General features: G+C 41.8%; 1 protein-coding gene across 2 annotated transcripts in view; it reads right to left on the bottom strand.

Annotated features, from left to right (window-relative positions):
* LOC122541729 (myelin transcription factor 1-like protein) overlaps window positions 1-18,261 on the bottom strand; it is a 558,875-nt gene that overhangs the window by 451,463 nt on the left and 89,151 nt on the right. The gene's annotated exons all lie outside the window — the stretch shown is intronic.

The following is an 18,261-nucleotide window of genomic DNA, read 5'->3' as shown; positions in this document are numbered from 1 at the left end:
CATTTTATTGAACTTGAATTTGAAGGCTTGTGGATGCTTGAATTTTTTAAAGAGCTCAATGAAAGGACAGTGGAACTTTATTTTAGTAAGACATTTGTCAAGAATTACATGCCTTGCAGTAACTGCCTGTGTACTGTAGACTCCGTTTGCCTGAGCTTACAGCTGTCAGTTTATAACTTCAGCTTTGGAGACTGTTTGGATTTTCCAGTTGTTGGCAGCCTGGAATAAATTAAGAGCATCCCAGCTCAGCTTTCCTGTCTCTTGAAAACTTCTTGTTGTGATCCAATGTGTGACTGGGACCTTGATCTAGTCTGCGCCTATTCTCTTGAAGGGCATCTCAAAGAGTCCTTGATAACTTGGTACCTGAGTAAGCCTTGGCAAAACTCCCAGCGATTTCTGCTTGTGTTTGGTGACACCACTCTTGGAGAAGCAGAATGGCCAACTGGCATTTGTACTTTTTTTCTCCCTTCAAGAACTCAGACTTATTGGCGAAAAGTGTACTTTTTTTATCGCCCAAATGGAATCTCTGCAAAGAAAAATCTATGTTTTCCCCTTTATCCAGAGTGTGTGGTTTGGATTATTTAATGGGGTGCACATTTATATTGCAAACTGTGTATGTGCAACCAGCTTTTGCATTAATCTTAAAGAAATTTGTTTATAATAAATTAATTATTATGTGTTTATTAAAGGAACCTGGTTGATAGATCTTTCTGTTTTCAGACCTAAATATAGAGAAAGCATACGATTGGCCATATCAAGAACTTGGTAAAACAATTAATTTCTGTAGTGACACATGGAGTAATGGACTACAGAGAGATAGTACACTCCTAGTACCTCAGTAATAACTAAGACAAGTGAAACCAATGCCACATGAATGACAGGAAAGATCACCTCCGACAAGAGAGAACATAATTGTGTCCCTTGACATTTGTACAATTATCATCATCCAATCCCCAGTACCCTGGGGTTACCATTAACCTGAAGCTTAACTAGACTAACCACATAAATACCGTCACTTCAAAAGCAGGTCAAAGCTGGCTATTCTCCAACAAGTGATTCACTTCTTGACTCCCTAAAGCCTTTCCAGCATCCCCAAGGCACAAGCCAGAATTGTGATAACCATTGAAATAGAAGCTGGAATAGATCATTTGGACTTTTGAGCAACTTAAGAAATCCATGGTTGATCTTCCACCTTAATTCCACATTACTGGACTAGATCCATATTCCCTACTTTCCTCAGTATCCAAAAATCTATCAGCATCTGTATCGAATATTACTAATAACCAAGCATCTTGTAACTCTCTGAGATAAAGAACTCCATAGGTTTTTAATTGAATGTTTAAGTGAAGAAATTTCTCCAAATCACAGTCAGAAATGACTAATGACTTATTTTGAGAACGTGACCCCATGTTTTAGATTCCCAGCTACAGGATACATTTTCTTAGCATCTTCCCCATCAAAAAGTCTCTAGAAATTTATATGTTCAATTAAATTACCTCATATTGTCTAAAATCCAGATTTTAGACCTAATCTATTCAATCTCTTCATGTATGAAAATACCCACATCACAGATCTCAGTCCAGTGAAGATTGGTTGCACTCCCTCTAAGTTAGGTATGTCCTCATTTAGATAAGGAGATGTTAACTGTACACAGTATTTGGATGTGGTCTCACCAAAGATTTATATATGAGGACATAATCTCTTTGGAACAACTGCAACATACCATTTGTGTTTCTAATTTTTGCTCTTACTGCAAGTTAGCTTTCAATAATTGAGAGTTTTAATGATGTAGTGGTATTGTTACTGAACTAGGGATCCAGGTGGTTTCCCAAAAACCTGGGTTCAAATCTCACCATGGTAGCCAATGGAATTTGTGTTCCATTACAGCTAAAAAAAAAAGGCATTTACCTGACAATGTGAAAAATTGTCAATATACAATTTTGTACACAAAAGGTAGAACAAATCCAACTCATCCAATTACCATCCTCTTATTCAATTCTTGATCATCAATAAAGCTCAGTTTGGGTTCCACCACTTGACTTCATTAAAGCCCATAGACAAAACAGCTGAATTCCAGAGATGAGGTGACTGCTCTTGACATCAGTGTGACATTTGACCCAGTGCAGCATCAAGAAGCCCTAGCAAAACTGGAGTCAATGGGAATCAGGGAATAAAGTCATTCTGGCAAAATGGAAGATGATTGTGGTTGTTGGAGGTCATTCATTTCAACTCTAGGATTTCTCTGCATTTCCTCAGGTGAGTGTCCTAGGGCCAATTATATTAAGTTGCTTCATCAATGATCTGCCTTCTATCATAAGGTCAGAAGTGGGGTTTTTCGATAATGATTACAGAATTTTCCACACCATTTACAACTCCTTACATACTGAAACAGTCCATATCCATCAGGTAGAAGATACAGAAGCTTGAAAACACACTCACACACCAACAGATTCAAGAACAGTTTCTTCCCTGCTTTATCAGACTGCTGAATGAACCTCTTTAATTTTAAATAATATTGACCTTGCTAATATTGATCTTGCTTTGTGCACCTCCTCTTTATTCCTCATTCTGTCAAAACATGACCTGGTTTGCTATGACCTGCCTGTACTACTTGCAAAACGAAACTTTTCACTGTACTTAGGTATGTATGACTCCAATAAATCAAATAAAATCCATTTGGACAATATCCAGATTTGGGCTGACCAGTGACAAGTCACAATCATGCCATTCAAGTCCCAATCAATGACCATTTCAAACAAGTGGGAATCTAACACTGCCCCTTGATATTCAGTGCATTACCAACACTGAATCCCTCACTATCAACATCCTGGGAATCACCATTAAACAAAGTTCAACTGGACTAACTATATATGGTGGTCACAACAGGCTAGGCATTCTGCAGGGGGAAGCTCACCTCCTGACTCCCCAGAGCCTGCACATCACACATAAACTACAAGTCAGGAGTGTGATGGAATACTTCCCACTTGTCTACATCAGAGCAACCCCAACAACACTAAAGAAACTTGGCACCGTCCAAGTCAAAGCAGCCCACTTGATTTCACCACATTCATAAACAGTGACTCTCTCCAATACCAATGCTGAATAGCAGCAATATTGACCAACTGCAAGATACATTACAGTAACCCACCATGGCTCTTAGAACCTTCCAAACCAATAATTCACCAGCATCAAGAAGGTCAAGGGTAGTAGATATATGGAAACACTACAACCTGAAGACATTCATCATCCTGAATTGGAAATATATCGCTGATCCTTCAGTGTTTCTGGGTCAAAATGACAGAACTCCCTAACAGCATTATGGGTGCTCAACAAATAGATTACAGAGATTGGTGAAGGCAGTTCACCACTACTTTCTCAATGGAAACATGGGCTGGGCAATAAATGCTGTCCCAGCTGATGATGCTTTGACCACTTGAATGCATAAAAATTGTGCATGAGGATACCTAGGTTTCCGTGAATGTAATATTTTCCCATTCTCTCACGTGCAAAATACATTCCACTTTCTTTTATGCTTCCTACCAAAGTGGGTCATTTCAAATTCCATCATATTGTACTCCATCTCAGATGTTCTTACGCCTCATCCAACCTGTCCATATCCCTTTGAAGTCTCTTTGCATTCTCATCACTACTTCTATCCCCATCTAACTACATTAGACTCTATCCCCTCAACTAAGAGATTAATGTAGAGTATAAATAATTGAGGCTCAAATGATAGATGTCAGGATGGGTGTAATTCCAACATGCTCAAGAAAGTTAAAAATCACACAACACCAGGTTTTAGTCCAACAGGTTAATTTGGAAGAACTAGCCTTTGGAGCGCTGCTCCTTCATCAGGTGGTTGTGAAATATAAGATTGTAATTCACAGAATTTATAGCAAAACCACCTGACAAAGAAGCAGCACTCTGAAAGCTTATGCTTCCAAATAAACCTGTTGGACTATAACCTGGTGTTGTGTGATTTTTAACTTTGTACACCCCAGTCCAACACCGGCACCTCCAAATCATATTCAAGAAACTGGACATCGTTCGTTTGATTGGCTCCCCATCCACTATGTTAAGCATTCACTCTCTCCAGTGATAGTGCACTCTGGCTATAGAGGATACCATTTGTAAAATGCACTCAGTGCATCTTGCCCAAGTTTCTCGCAGCTTCTCCCTCACTCACAACCTTTATAAACTCAAAGAACAAGAGCAACAAGGTTATGGGACCATTGCCATTTGGGTTCCCCTCCAAGTTACACATAACACTGTATAATCATTATTCCTTCATTGCCACTGCCCTCCCCTCAGGCAGGTTGCCTCGCCCTGTTCAACCTGGCAGGCCAGAGATAATTTGAGATTGCCACCAAAGGTTTATGGATGGAGCTCTTTAATACAATGTAATCATGGACGTGCCTCCACAGCACAGGTTACTCTCAATGTCCTCAACCTTTCAGAGATTAAACTGCAGAGTTAGATGCATCTGTGTTTGAGTGATGTTTCATATATTTACCAATTTAACCATCCTCTACTGTCTATTTCTGTTCAAGCATTAACTATACTGCCTTTCAGTTAACTCTCTTCCCTATGCAGGTCCTGCCTAACTGCTGAATGTTTTCTGGAACTTTCTGATTCTACTTCAGAATACCATTTCCATAGTTCCCTCTGAAACTTATAATAGTAAAATAAAAATGGAAAATACAACTATATTTTGTCATACTCTTGTCCCATTATAGTGCTTGTTGCAAGAAACATCCCTTGCACTTGGATCTTAATCCCAGTCGATGTTTGACCTGCAGGTTACAAATTTTTGCAAAAAATATTAAACAAAAAGCATGGGATTCAACCTTGATAAAAAAAATTAACTATGCGCTCCCCAATAGGTCAGAAAACATATCCAGTGGGAAGCTAAGCAACACTGGAAAGCATAGTTCAAGTTTAATCCTCAGTATGAGATGAATTAGTTAATCTCAGTTTGGGAAGGAGTAAGTATGAAATCCATTGATGTGGATTCGGGCAAGTCCTCCATTAAACAGGATGTTTTCTCCTTAAGACTGCTCACTGAAAAAAACCATAGTGACGCAGGTCATAAGAAAATGAACCAGTTAAATAACCAATAAATAAATAAATAAATTATACTCAATGAGGACAGTGGCAATCAATTATACAGGCTCTCTGGGGAAACTCACTAAGTGTTGACTGCAGCCTTTTTTGATAGATATATTTTGATAACATCTCAACATCTAACAGTTCTTCTTCCTTCTAGGATGGCCTTCTTTCTATAACATACCACTTTCAGGTAAAAAATAACTGTTTTCTTACACGACCTTAGGATATCTCAGGCCCTGGCAGTTTACGACCACTGAGATATTTTTGAGTGTAGTCACTGTTCTCAGAAATGCAGCAGCTAATGTTGGCCGAGCAAGGTTCCACATACAGCAATATAATTCGAGTAATGCTTAAATGAAATGCCTAGATAATAAGGAGATAAATATTGAGCTGGACAGCAGGGCAAACAAATCTGCTCTTCTTAGAAATTGTGCAAGACGATAGTTGATGTTTACCTGAGGGGATAGAGGGATTTCATGTCTGATCTGAAAGATGTTGCATTCACAATCGAATCTTGCTTGCTCCCCACCCTCAGCCCGCTTCCAAGAGACAATTTTGCCTCGAGTCATAGAGTCATACAGCACAGAAACAGACCCTCCGGTCCAACCAGTCCATGCCGAACATAATCCCAAATTAAACTAGTACTACCTGCTTGCTCCTGGCCCAAATCCCTCCAAACCTTCCCAATCCATGTACTAACCTGTCTTTTAAAAGTTGTGACTGTGCACGTATCCATCACTTCCTCAGGAAGTCTATTCCACATGTGAACATCTGTGTCTTTTTTAAATCTCTCTCCTCTCACCTTAAAAATGTGCCCCCGAGTATTGAAATCCACCATCCTAGGGGAAAGACATCTACCATTAACTCTATCTATATCCCTCATGATTTCATAAACTTCTATGACATCGCCTTGCAACCTCCTAATATGACTCTCCTTCAGAAATGAATACCCTATAATGTTGTTCTGCTGAGATTACTCAAGATCAGGGAATCTCAAACCACATTTCAGCAAATTCAGCACAAATGGAAAGGGAATCTATTTCTGACTTTGTGAGCCTGCATAACAGAGTGAACTGACCAGCTGGATTTATTGTTATTAAATATCAATGAAATAATACCACAAAATAGCATGTTGTCCAGTGCACATAAAGGTAACTCCACTTACTTCTGATTCACACTGTGGAACCAATTTACAGTAAAATAGCCTAAGGAAGCAAAAATACTGGTGCATTATTACCAATTGCAAAGTAGAAAATAGATACCTGTCACTAATCCAAAGAACATGCTGAGTCCATTAGCAACTGACAGCCAAGTGAAGGCTTTGGATAACTGATTGCTGTTTGGCAAGGTTTTGGGGCTAGTGATTCAATAGTTATGAACTTAGTACCCATCAGGAACAATATGCTTTTGATAGCATGGCAGCAACATTGTAAAATGTGTAAATAGAAATGTATTCAAAGGGTGCAGTTGCTATTGTTAGTTAATTAGAGGCCTTGGCAATCTAGACCAAGCAGTGACAAAGAGAACCATCACTGTGTAAATGTGGCATCATGATCAAAAGTGCTGCCACCACATAGCAGAAGGAAGTGACTCTGTGGGAACAGCTTTATTTCTGACAAGGAAGATATCAAGTTTTGACACTGGGTGAGAAGTGAATGTTGCATTTAATAGTTGAGAGTATCGAACTTTTCCATCTTTACGCAGTTGTACCTTCGAGCATCCATATTTTAATGTAAGACTTGGTACAACTGAAACATAATTTAGTTCCCTTTGTAAACCAGCCGTTTGATATAAATGGCAACATTCCGTTAGCCTTAGACATGTATCTAAGACACTGTTTTGATAATCCTACATCACACCTAAAGCCTGCTTATATTGTACAATTCTTTCCAAAACCAATGGTCATTTATTCAACAATCAAAGCTAGACTATTGTCTGTGCCATTGCATATGTATTGAACTTTGAACTGTTAAGGAACAGAGAAAATGTTGCTCCAGGAACATAAGTAACATCGCTACTGATGGTTTAATCCTTTTTTAAGGAGAAATACAAAACCACAGATGACATACTGGCTCAGTGGTTAGCACTGCTGCCTCACAGCACCAGGGATCTAGGTTTGATTCCATCCTCAGGCGACTGTCTGTGCAGAGTTTGCGCATTCTCCCGTGTCTGTGTGGGTTTCCCCCGGGTGTTCGGTTTCCTCCCTCCAAAGATGTGCAGGTTAGGTGTATTGGCCATGCTAAATTGTTGCAGGATTTTCCTGCTCCTCAGATGCTGCCTGATCTCCTGTTCTTTTCCAGCACCACTCTAATCTAGACTCTGATTTCCAGCATCTGCAGTCCTCACTTTTGCCCTGCTAAATTGTTGATAGTGTTCAGGGATGTGTCGATTAGGTGCTTTAGTCAGAGGTAAATATAGGATAATAGGTTAAGAGAATGCTTCAGGGTGGGTTACACTTTGGAGGGTTGGTGTGGATTTGTTGGGCCAAAGGGCCTGTTTCCACACTGTATGCATTCTATGATAATATGCTCTGGAGGATCAAATTGTTTATTTAATACTGAAATAGATGATCAGTCACTACCAAAGACACATGCTGAAAAGATGATCCAACAAGCCCGAAAGTTCAGCACAACCTTTGGTATGCGCCATGTGAGGCATGTAAATGGAACTGCTTGGGATTTGGATTAAAGTTGGTAAATGAAGATTTCCTTCAATGTTTCAAATTGGTGCACTGTTATACAGAATGCTTGGTCTAACTTTCCAAGGCTTCTAATTAATGAACAATAGCAATTGCACTCTTTGACTACATTTCTATTTCAACATTTTACAATTTTGCTGCCATGCTATCAAAAGCATGTTGTTCCTGATGCATGCTCGAAAACTGAGAGACTTAAGACACATTGCATTATAAGACCACAAGACTTAGGAGCAGAAATTAAACCATTCAGCCCATCAAGTCTGCTATGCCCATCAAGGCTGATATGTTTCTCAACCCCATTCTCCCACTTTTTCCCCATAACTCTTGGTCCCCTTTACAGGTGGGCGGCACGGTGGCACAGTGGTTAGCACTGCTGCCTCACAGCGCCGGAGACCCGGGTTCAATTCCCGCCTCAGGCGACTGACTGCGTGGAGTTTGCACATTCTCCCCGTGTCTGCGTGGGTTTCCTCCGGGTGCTCCGGTTTCCTCCCACAATCCAAAACATGTGCAGGTCAGGTGAATTGGCCATGCTAAATTGCCCGTCGTGTTAGGTATGGGGTAAATGTAGGGGTATGGGTGGGTTGCGCTTCGGCGGGTCGGTGTGGACTTGTTGGGCCAAAGGGCCTGTTTCCACACTGTAATCTAATCTAATCTAATCTAATCAATCAAGATCCTATCTATCTCTGTCTTAAATATATTCAATGACCTGCCCTTCACAGCCTTCCGTGGCAGTGAATTCCATAGATTCACTGGGGTGAAAAAGTTTCTCCCTATCTCTGTTTGAAAAGGTCTTCCCTTTACTCTAAGACTGTGCCCTCAGATCCTAGTCTCTCCTAACAATGGCAACATCTTTGCAACATCCTCTCTGTCCGGGCCATTCAGTATTCTGTAAGTGTGAATTAGATCCCTCCCCCTCATCGTTCTAAACTCCATCAAGTATAGACCCAGAGTCCTCAAATATTCCTCATATGTTAAGTTGTTCATTGCTGAGACCATTCGTGCAAACCTCCTCTGAACACGCTCCAGGGCCATTATATCCTTCCTGAGATATGGGGCCCAAAACTGTGCAAAATAACCCCAAATGTGGCCTGATCAGAGCTTTATAGAGCCTCAAAAGTACATCCCTGCTTTTACATTCAAGTCCTCTTGAAATAAATGCCATCATTGCATTTGCTTTCCTAACTACTAACTCAACCTGCAAGTTTACCTTGACAGAATCCTGGACTTGAACTCACAAGTCTCTTTGCACTTCAGACTTCTGAACTTTCTCCCCATTTAGAAAATATTACATGCCTCTATTCTTCCTGCCAAGGTGCATGACCTCACACTTTCCCACTTTGTATTCCATCTGCCACTTCGCTGCCCACTCTCCTAACCTGTCCAAATCCTTCTGTTGCCTTCCCACATCCTCAATGCTATCTGTCCCTCTACCTACCTTTGTATTCTCTGCAAACTTAGTTAGAATGCCCTCCATTCCTTCACCTAGATCATTAATATTTAAAATGAAAAGTTGTGGTCCCAACACTGAGCCTTGCGGAACACCACTTGTCACTGGGTGCCACCCGGAGAAGAACCCTTTTATCCTCACTCTCTGCTTTCTCTCAGACAGGAGAAAGTGAGGACTGCAGATGCTGGAGATCAGAGCTGAAAATGTGTTTCTGGAAAAGCGCAGAAGGTCAGGCAGCATCCAAGGAACAGGAGAATCGACATTTCGGGCATAAGCATTCCTGAAGAAGGTTCTTATGCCCGAAACATCGATTCTCCTGTTCCTTGGATGCTGCCTGACCTGCTCCGCTTTTCCAGCAACACATTTTCAGCTCTTTCTCTAAGACAGCTAGGCTTCTATCCATGCTAGCACCTTGCCTCTAACAACATGGGCACTTATCTTACTCAGTAGCCTCCTGTGTGGCACCTTGTCAAAGGCCTTTTTGAAGTCCAGGTAGATAACATCTATTGGCTCTCCTTGGCCTAATCTGCTCATTACTTCCTCAAAGAACTCGAGCAGATTTGTCAGGCATGATCTCCCCTTGATAAAACCATGCTGACTCTGCCCTATTTTACCAAACACTTCCAAGTATTCAGAAATCTTGTACTTCACAAAGGAATCCAGGATCTTACCCACGACCAAGATTAGGCTAATTGGTCCGTAATTTTCCGTCTTCTGCTTTACATTTTTAAACAGGGTGTCACGTTAGTGATTTTCCAGTCCATTGGGACCCTCCCTAATTGCAGTGATTCCTAAAAGATCACCACTAATACCTCCACTATCTCTTCACCTCCCTTAGAACTCAGGGGTGTAGTCCATCTGGTCCAGGTGATTTATCCACCCTCAGGCCATTCAGTTTTTCTCGCACCTTCTCCTTGGTGATGGCCACCATAGTCAGTTCTGCCCCATCACTCTCTTGAACTTTTGGGATATTACTCATGTCTTCCACCGTGAAGACTGACATGAAGAAATTTCTTTGTCATTACTTTGTTCCGCACTACTATCTCTCCTGTGTCATTTTCCAGAGGCCCAAAGCTCACATTTGCCTCTCTTTTGTCCTTTATACATCTAAAGAAACTCTAACAGTTTTCCTTTATATTACTGGCTCGCTTACCCTCATATTTAGTCTTTTCCCTCCTTATTTCTTTCTCTGTTGCCCTCTGATGGTCTTTGTAAGCTTCACAATCCTCTGCTTTCCAACTGTTCTTTGCCACATTATATGCTTTCTCTTTTGCTTTTATACTATCCCTGACTTCCCCAGTCAGCCATGGTTGCCTCCACCTCCTGGTACCATGCTGCTTTTTCCTCAGGATGAATCTCTGCTGTGTTTCCTGAATTACTCCCAGAAACTCCTGCCATTCCTGTTCCACTGCCTTTCCTGCTGTCAATTGCAGTCAATTTTACCCAGCTCTTCCCTCATGCCTCTATAGTTTCCTTAATTCAGTTGAAATACCTTTGATTCTATCTTCTCTCTCTCAAGTAGAGTAAATTTGATCATTATATGATCACTGCTTCCTAAGGATTCCTTCACCTTAAGCACCTTTATCAAATCTGCCTCTTTGCACACCAGTAAATCCAGTATTATCTGTTCACTAGTGGGCTACATCACAATCTACTCCAAAAAGCTGTCTTAGAGTCATAGAGTCACAGAGATGTACAGCACAGAAACAGACACTTCAGTCTAACTTGTCCATGCTGACCAGATATCCCAACCTAACCTAGTCCCACCTGCCAGCACCCGGCCCATATCCCTCTAAACCCTTCCTATTCATATACCAATTCAGATGCCTTTTAAATGTTGCAATTGTATCAGCCTCCACCACTTCCTCTGGCAGCTCAAACCATACACGTACCATCCTCTCTGTGAAAAAGTTGCCCCTTAGGTCTCTTTTATATCTTTCCCCTCTCATCCTAAACCTATGTCCTCTAGTTCTGGACTCCCCCACCCCAGGGAAAAGACTTTGTCTATTTACCCTATCTGTGCCACTCTATAAGGTCACTCCTCAGCTCCAGGGAAAACAGCCGAAGTCTATTCAACCACTCCCGGTAGCTCAAATCCTCCAACTCTGGCAACATGCTTGTAAAACTTTTCTGAACCCTTTCAAGTTTCACAACATCTTTCCAATAGGAAGGAGACCAGAACTGCATGCAATATTCCAACAATGGCCTAACCAACGTCCTGTACAGCCGCAACATGACCTTCCAACTCCGGTACTCAATACTCTGACCAATAAAGGAAAGCATACCAAACGTCTTCTTCACTATCCTATCTATCTGCGAGTCCACTTTCAAGGAGCTATGAACCTGCACTCCCAGGTCTCTTTGTTCAGCAACACTCCCTAGGACCTTACCATTAAGTATATAAGTCCTGCTAAGATTCGCTTTCCCAAAATGCAGCACCTCGCATTTGTCGGAATTAAACTCTATCTGCCACTTCTCAGCCCACTGGCCCATCTGAGGTAAGCCTCTACGCTGTCCACTACACCTCCAATTTTGGTGTCATCTGCAAATTTATTAACTATACCTCTTATGCTCGCATCCAAATCATTTATATAAATGACGAAAAGTAGTAGACCCAGCACCGATCCTTGTGGCACTCCACTGGTCACAGGCCTCCAGTATGAAAAACAACCCTCCACCACCAATCTCTGTCTTCTATTTTTGAGCCAGTTCTGTATCCAAATGGCTAGTTCTCCCTGTATTCCATGAGATCTAAACTTGCTAATCAGTCTCCCATGGGGAACGCCTTACTGAATTCCATGTAGATTACATCTACCACTCTGCCCTCATCAACCCTCTTTGTTACTTCTTCAAAAACTCAATCAAGTTTGGGAGACATGATTTCCCATGCACAAAGCCATGTTGACTCTCCCTAATCAGTCCTTGCCTTTCTGAATACATGTATATCCTGAGCCTCAGGATTCCCACCAACAATTTGCCCACCACCAACTTCAGGCTCACCAGTCTATAGTTCCCTGGTTTGTCCTTACCACCTTTCTTAAACAGTGGCCAACGTCTAGTCTTCCAGCACCTCATCTGTGACTATCAATGATACAAATATCTCAGCAAGAGGCCCATCAATCACTTCTCTAGCTTCCCACAGAGTTCGAGGGAACTGGTCCTGGGAATTTATCCACTTTTATGCGTTTTCAAGACATCCAGCACTTCTCCTCTGTAATATGGACATTTTTCAAGATGTCACCATCTGTTTTCCTGCATTCTATATCTTCCATGTCCTTTTCCACAGTAAATACTGATGCAAAATACTCATTTAGTATCTCCTCCATCTCCTGCAGTTCCACACAAAGACCACCTTGCTGATCTTTGAGGGGACCTATTCTCTCCCCAGTTACTCTTTTGTCCGTAATGTATTTACAAAAACCCTTTGGATTCTCCTTAACTCGATTTGCCAAAGCTATCTCATGTCCCCTTTTTGCCATCCTGATTTCCCTCTTAAGTATACTCCCTACTGCCTTTATACTCTTCTATGAATTCACTCGATCTATCCTATCCATACATGACATATGCTTCCTTCTTTTTCTTAACCAAACCCTCAAGTTCTATAGTCATCCAGCATTTCCTATACCTACCAGCTTTTCCTTTCATCCTAACAGGAATATACTGTCTCTGGTCTCTCGTTATTTCATTTCTGAAGGCTTCTGATTTTCCAGCTATCCCTTTATCTGCAAACATCTGCCTCCAATCAGGTTTTGAAAGTTCTTGCCTAACACTGTCAAAATTGGCCTTTCTCCAATTTAGAACTTCAACTTTTAGATCTGGTCTATATTTTTCCATCACTATTTTTAAATCTAATAGAATTATGGTCGCTGGCCCCAAAGTGCTCCCCCACTGACACCTCAGTCACCTGCCCTGCCTTATTTCCCAAGAGTAAGTCAAGTCTTGCACCTTCTCTAGTATGTACATCCACATACTGAATCAGAAAATTTTCTTGCACACACTTAACAAATTCCTCTCCATCTAAACCCTTAACACTATGGCAGTCCCTGTCTATGTTTGGAAAGTTAAAATCCCCTACCATAACCAACCTATTATTCTTACAGGTAACTACTATCTCCTTACAAATTTGTTTCTCAATTTTCCACTCACTATTAGGGGGTCTATAATACAATCCCAATAAGGTGATCATCCCTTTCTTATTTCTCAATTCCATCCAAATAACATCCCTTGATGTATTTCCGGGAATATCCTCCCTCAGTACTGCTGTGTGGGCGGCACGGTGGCACAGTGGTTAGCACTGCTGCCTCACAGCGCCAGAGACCCGGGTTCAATTCCCGCCTCAGGCGACTGACTGTGTGGAGTTTGCACATTCTCCCTGTGTCTGCGTGGGTTTCCTCCGGGTGCTCCGGTTTCCTCCCACAGTCCAAAGATGTGCAGGCCAGGTGAATTGGCCATGCTAAATTGCCCATAGTGTTAGGTAAGGGGTAAAGGTAGGGGTATGAGTGGGTTGCGCTTCGGCGGGGCGGTGTGGACTTGTTGGGCCAAAGGGCCTGTTTCCACACTGTAAGTAATCTAATCTAATCTAATCTAATCTAATCTAATCTAATCTAATGCTATCCCTTATCAAAAACGTCACTCCACCTCCTCTATTGCCTCCCTTTCTATCCTTCCTGTAGCATTTGCATCCTGGAACATTAAGCTGCCAGTCCTGCCCATCCCTGAGCCATGTTTCTGTAATTGCGATGATATCCCAGTTCCATGTTCCTAACCATGCCCTGAGTTCATTTGCCTTCCCTGTTAGGTCTCTTGCACTGAAATAAATGCAGTTTAATTTATCAGTCCTACCTTGTTCTCTGCTTTGTCCCTGCCTGCCCTGACTGTTTGAATCTCTTCTATTCTCAACTGTACCAGTGTCTGATGAATCTCTTTCCTGACAATCCACCTGGGTTTCACTGCCCCCCACCCACCCCTGCCACCCACCTTACTAGTTTAAATCCTCCTGAGCAGCTCAAGCAAATTTCCCTGCCAGTATATTAGTCCCCTTCCAATTTAGGTGCAATCCGTCCTTCTACCGATTACTTCTACCCCAAAAGAGATTCCAATGATCCAAAAATGTGAATACTTCTCCCAAAAACCAGTTCCTCAGCCATGCATTCATCTATCTATCCTCCTATTGCTGCACTCACTAGCTCTTAGCACTGGGAGTAATCCAGATATTACTACTCTTGAGGACGTCCTTTTTAAATTCCTGCCTAACTCTCTGTAATCTCCCTTCAGAGTCTCAACCTTTTCCCTTTCCATGTCATTGGTTCCAACGTATAGAATGACCTCCTGCTGGCCCCTCTCCCCTTTGAGAACATTCTGCACCCTCTCTGAGACATCCTTGACCCTGGCACCAGGGAAGCAACACACCATTGTGATTTTTTGCTGCTGGCCACAGAAACGCCTGTCTGTAACTTTGACTAGAGAACACCTAACACAATCAATCTCTTGGAACTCCACATACCCCTCGTTGCATTAGAGCCAGTCTCAATACCAGAAACTTGGCTGTTCGTGCTACATTCCCCTGAGAATCCATCATCCCCTACATGTTCCAAAAAATCTTGTGGACATTCCACAAATTCTGGTTCTTCTGAATCACAACCAACCTGATTTTCCCAATACACTTGCAGATTTAAATTCCCCATGATCACAGTACCTTTGCCTTTCCTGTACATCTTTTCTATCTCCTGGTGTATCTTGCACCCCAGCTCCTGGCTACTGTTTGGAGGCCTATACATAATTCCAACTATGTGTTTTTTTTAACCTTTGTAGTTCCTTCATTCTACCCACACAGCTTCTACACCATCTGACCCTACTTTGTTTCTTACGATTGATTTAGTTTCATTTCTTTTTAATAGGGTAACCGCATGCCCCTCTGCCCCCCTGCCAATCTTTTCAATGTATATTCTTGAATAGACAGCTCCCAATCCTGACCCCCTTGCAGCCACGTCTCTGTAATGCCTACCACATCACACCTGTCAACTTCGATGTGCGTCACAAGCTCATTTATCTTATTCCTTATGCTGCATGCACTCAGATATAACACCTTCAGTCCTGTATTGACCATCCCCCTTCTCATTGTCATTCATTTGTCCAGTGTACTTGAAGTTTAACTGCTAACCCTTTCCAGATACCAAGTCCTATTTCTGTCTGTGCTGAAGATTTTAATAACCTCTCCTGAGTTTTTTTTAATCTTAGCTTAGATTAGATTAGATTCCCTACAGTGTGGAAGCAGACCCTTTGGCCCAACAAGTCCACATCGACTGTCTGAAGAGTAACCCACCCAGTCTGCACTTTAATTCAGATTTTCTAATTTCTCCTATAACTGAACCTTCCCACCTCCTATTTCACGAGGACTCTGGTTCCAGCAAGGTATAGATGAAGACCATCCCATCGGAACAAGTCCCTTCTTCCCCACTACTGGAGTCAATGTCCCACATTATAGCATGGTTGATTGTGTATGATTGATGATAAAGTTAAGCTCTGCAACATCCACCTCTGCATCAGAAAATGGAAATGCAACTGCTTGTTCCGTAAAGATTTAATTGCCAAAATCCTAAAGAGAATGAACAGCAACAAACACAAGATGGAAAGGATAAACATCTTGAAGCTCAATGAAGCTCAAGGCAAAGTTTTAGTGATAACGCCTTCTGGATTTCAACAATCCAACTTGAAAATCTTTCAGGATCTTTACTGGTCCCAGGAATTGAAAACCTGAAGGAGCAGGAACATGCAAAATAATTGCTGGATGAAAGTAAAATGAAACAAAAGTGTACTCAATATAAGGCAATCAGAGATTGAACCAACCAATCCTCAACAAGAAGACGGGCTGCCACGATCGTATAATTGGGCAGTATAATGGCTCAGTGGTTAGCATTGCTGCCTCACAGCACGAGGGACCAGGGTTCGATTCCACCCTTGGGCAAGTCTATGTGTGGAGTTTGCACATTATCCCCGTGTCTGTGTGGGTCTCCTGTAGGTGCACCAGTTTCCTCCCACAATCCAAAGACATGCAGGTTCGGTGGATTGGCCATACCAAGTTTCCCATATTGTCCAGGGATGTGCAGACTAGATAGATTTTCCATGGGAATGCAGGTTACAGGGATCGGGTAAGGTGTGAGCGGGGTACTCTTTGGAAGGGTAGAGTGGACTCGATGGGCCAAATGGCTTGCTTCTACACAGTAGGGATTCTATAATTTGGCCAAAAGGATCATCCAAAAGCAACCACTTAGAGGCCAGGTCTTGGCATCTAAACTGGCTCCTATTGCCTAGAAATTGATAGAAAATCCTCATTAACCTCTTTAGATTCACCTTAATAGGCTTTTAATTGTTTGTGTCGTCAATCCACCCTGTGCCCATGCTACAAAGATTCCCTTACCCACCACCGCGCCCACACCCCCACACCAAATGAATCAGGCGCAGTGAAAATAAGACAGAGGGGAGATGCTGGGGAACCAGCATGCCAGCTTGTGGAACTATTTACAGTTCTTGCCTGCCTCTGTCCCCAGCCCCAACAGAGTTGCAAAAACTTGGTCAATGGTAAATTAAGCCATTACCACCAGCATGTACATCGAGCAAATTTCTATTCAATCTCCTTTGCTCAAAGAAGAAACCACCAGCTTGTAGTTGTACCACCCCCCACCACTTCCTCTGGCAGTTCATTCCATACATGCACCCCCATCTACAGGAAAATGGTGCCCCTTAGATACTGACTATATCTTTCCCCTCTCACCTTAAATCCATACCCTCTAGTTTAGGACTCCCTTACCCTGAGAAAAAAAGACCTTGGCTATTCACCCTATCCATGCCCCTCAACGTCTGACGCTCTAGGGAAAATAGTCCCAGCCTATTCAGCCTCTCCTATAGCTTAAAAGCTCCAATTACCTCTACTCTTGATGTCTAAGACCCTCTGTGCTTTGCTAACTATTTTCTTAATATGTTCTTCAACCTGAATTCAAGCAACTTGTATGTCTCTCGCACTCTCTCTTTACTCTAATATTGACAAGAATACGTTTGACTGGCTATACCTCAATCTCTGCAATTTATTCCTCCTAACTTCCTGATGCTTTCTTCTTTCAGATACTCCACCCTGTTCATTGCATAAACAAGTTTTGGCTACTGTTCCTAAAGTCTTTCTACTTAGTGTTGGATTACCTTACACCTATGTGGAAATGGACCTCTGTCTGCAGTGCTCATATTACTAGTGAGGCGCCATCTGTATCCATATTAATTAGCATTAGTAAGCCATCATTTTGGACAATTTATTGGATAATATCATTGTATTCTATTTTATAATGACTCTGCAGAAGCCTTCATATTGAATTATTTAAACTATTATTTCTGTCAGACACAGTTCGAAGTTTGCTGTTTTCACTTTTTTTGTTCTAAATATAAAAAAGTGCACAATTACCTTTGAACCTTTACTGGGTTTCATAATGACCTGTGTGATTTTAGAGCTACAGCCCTATTCCATTATGAAACAGGAGCCATAGTTGCAGTTCACAAACTATGGCCAGGATTATCCATTAACACAATTCATAAGTCTAATTGTTTTTGCCTTCATATTTAAAAATCAACCATTATAAGCTTAGACATTCTCCATCAATAATAAAACATTAGAAAGAATCTCCCCTTCACATTCCAAGGTCATGTGCATTAGTGTCTAAAGAAAACAGCCTCAGCTCCAGAAATTATACCCTGCGGAATGCCCTCACAGAACAATAGCAGTGTGGTCTGTAAATTGTTGTCTCCAATAGCACAAATGTACAAATCTCATAGGCAGCAAATGTCCATCAAGCTGATCCATCAAGCATCCCTTACTTATAACAGGGCATTTAGTTCTGCACCATTCTCACCCTACAAACAGAAAGCTTTGGTCAGCTCAGTCAGCTAACATAGAAAATAAGATTTCAAACACAGAAAGGTAGCAGTATAAATAAGTTCACTGATTTTTTTCTGTGCGTTGCAT

The sequence above is a fragment of the Chiloscyllium plagiosum genome, unplaced genomic scaffold, assembly GCF_037043375.1.
Source record: "Chiloscyllium plagiosum isolate Xiang-an unplaced genomic scaffold, Cpla_swu_hap1 HiC_scaffold_3, whole genome shotgun sequence".
Classification (NCBI taxonomy): domain Eukaryota; kingdom Metazoa; phylum Chordata; class Chondrichthyes; order Orectolobiformes; family Hemiscylliidae; genus Chiloscyllium; species Chiloscyllium plagiosum.
The sequence above is the reverse complement of the archived record's forward strand: the minus strand, read 5'-3'. Positions and strand labels throughout refer to the sequence as shown.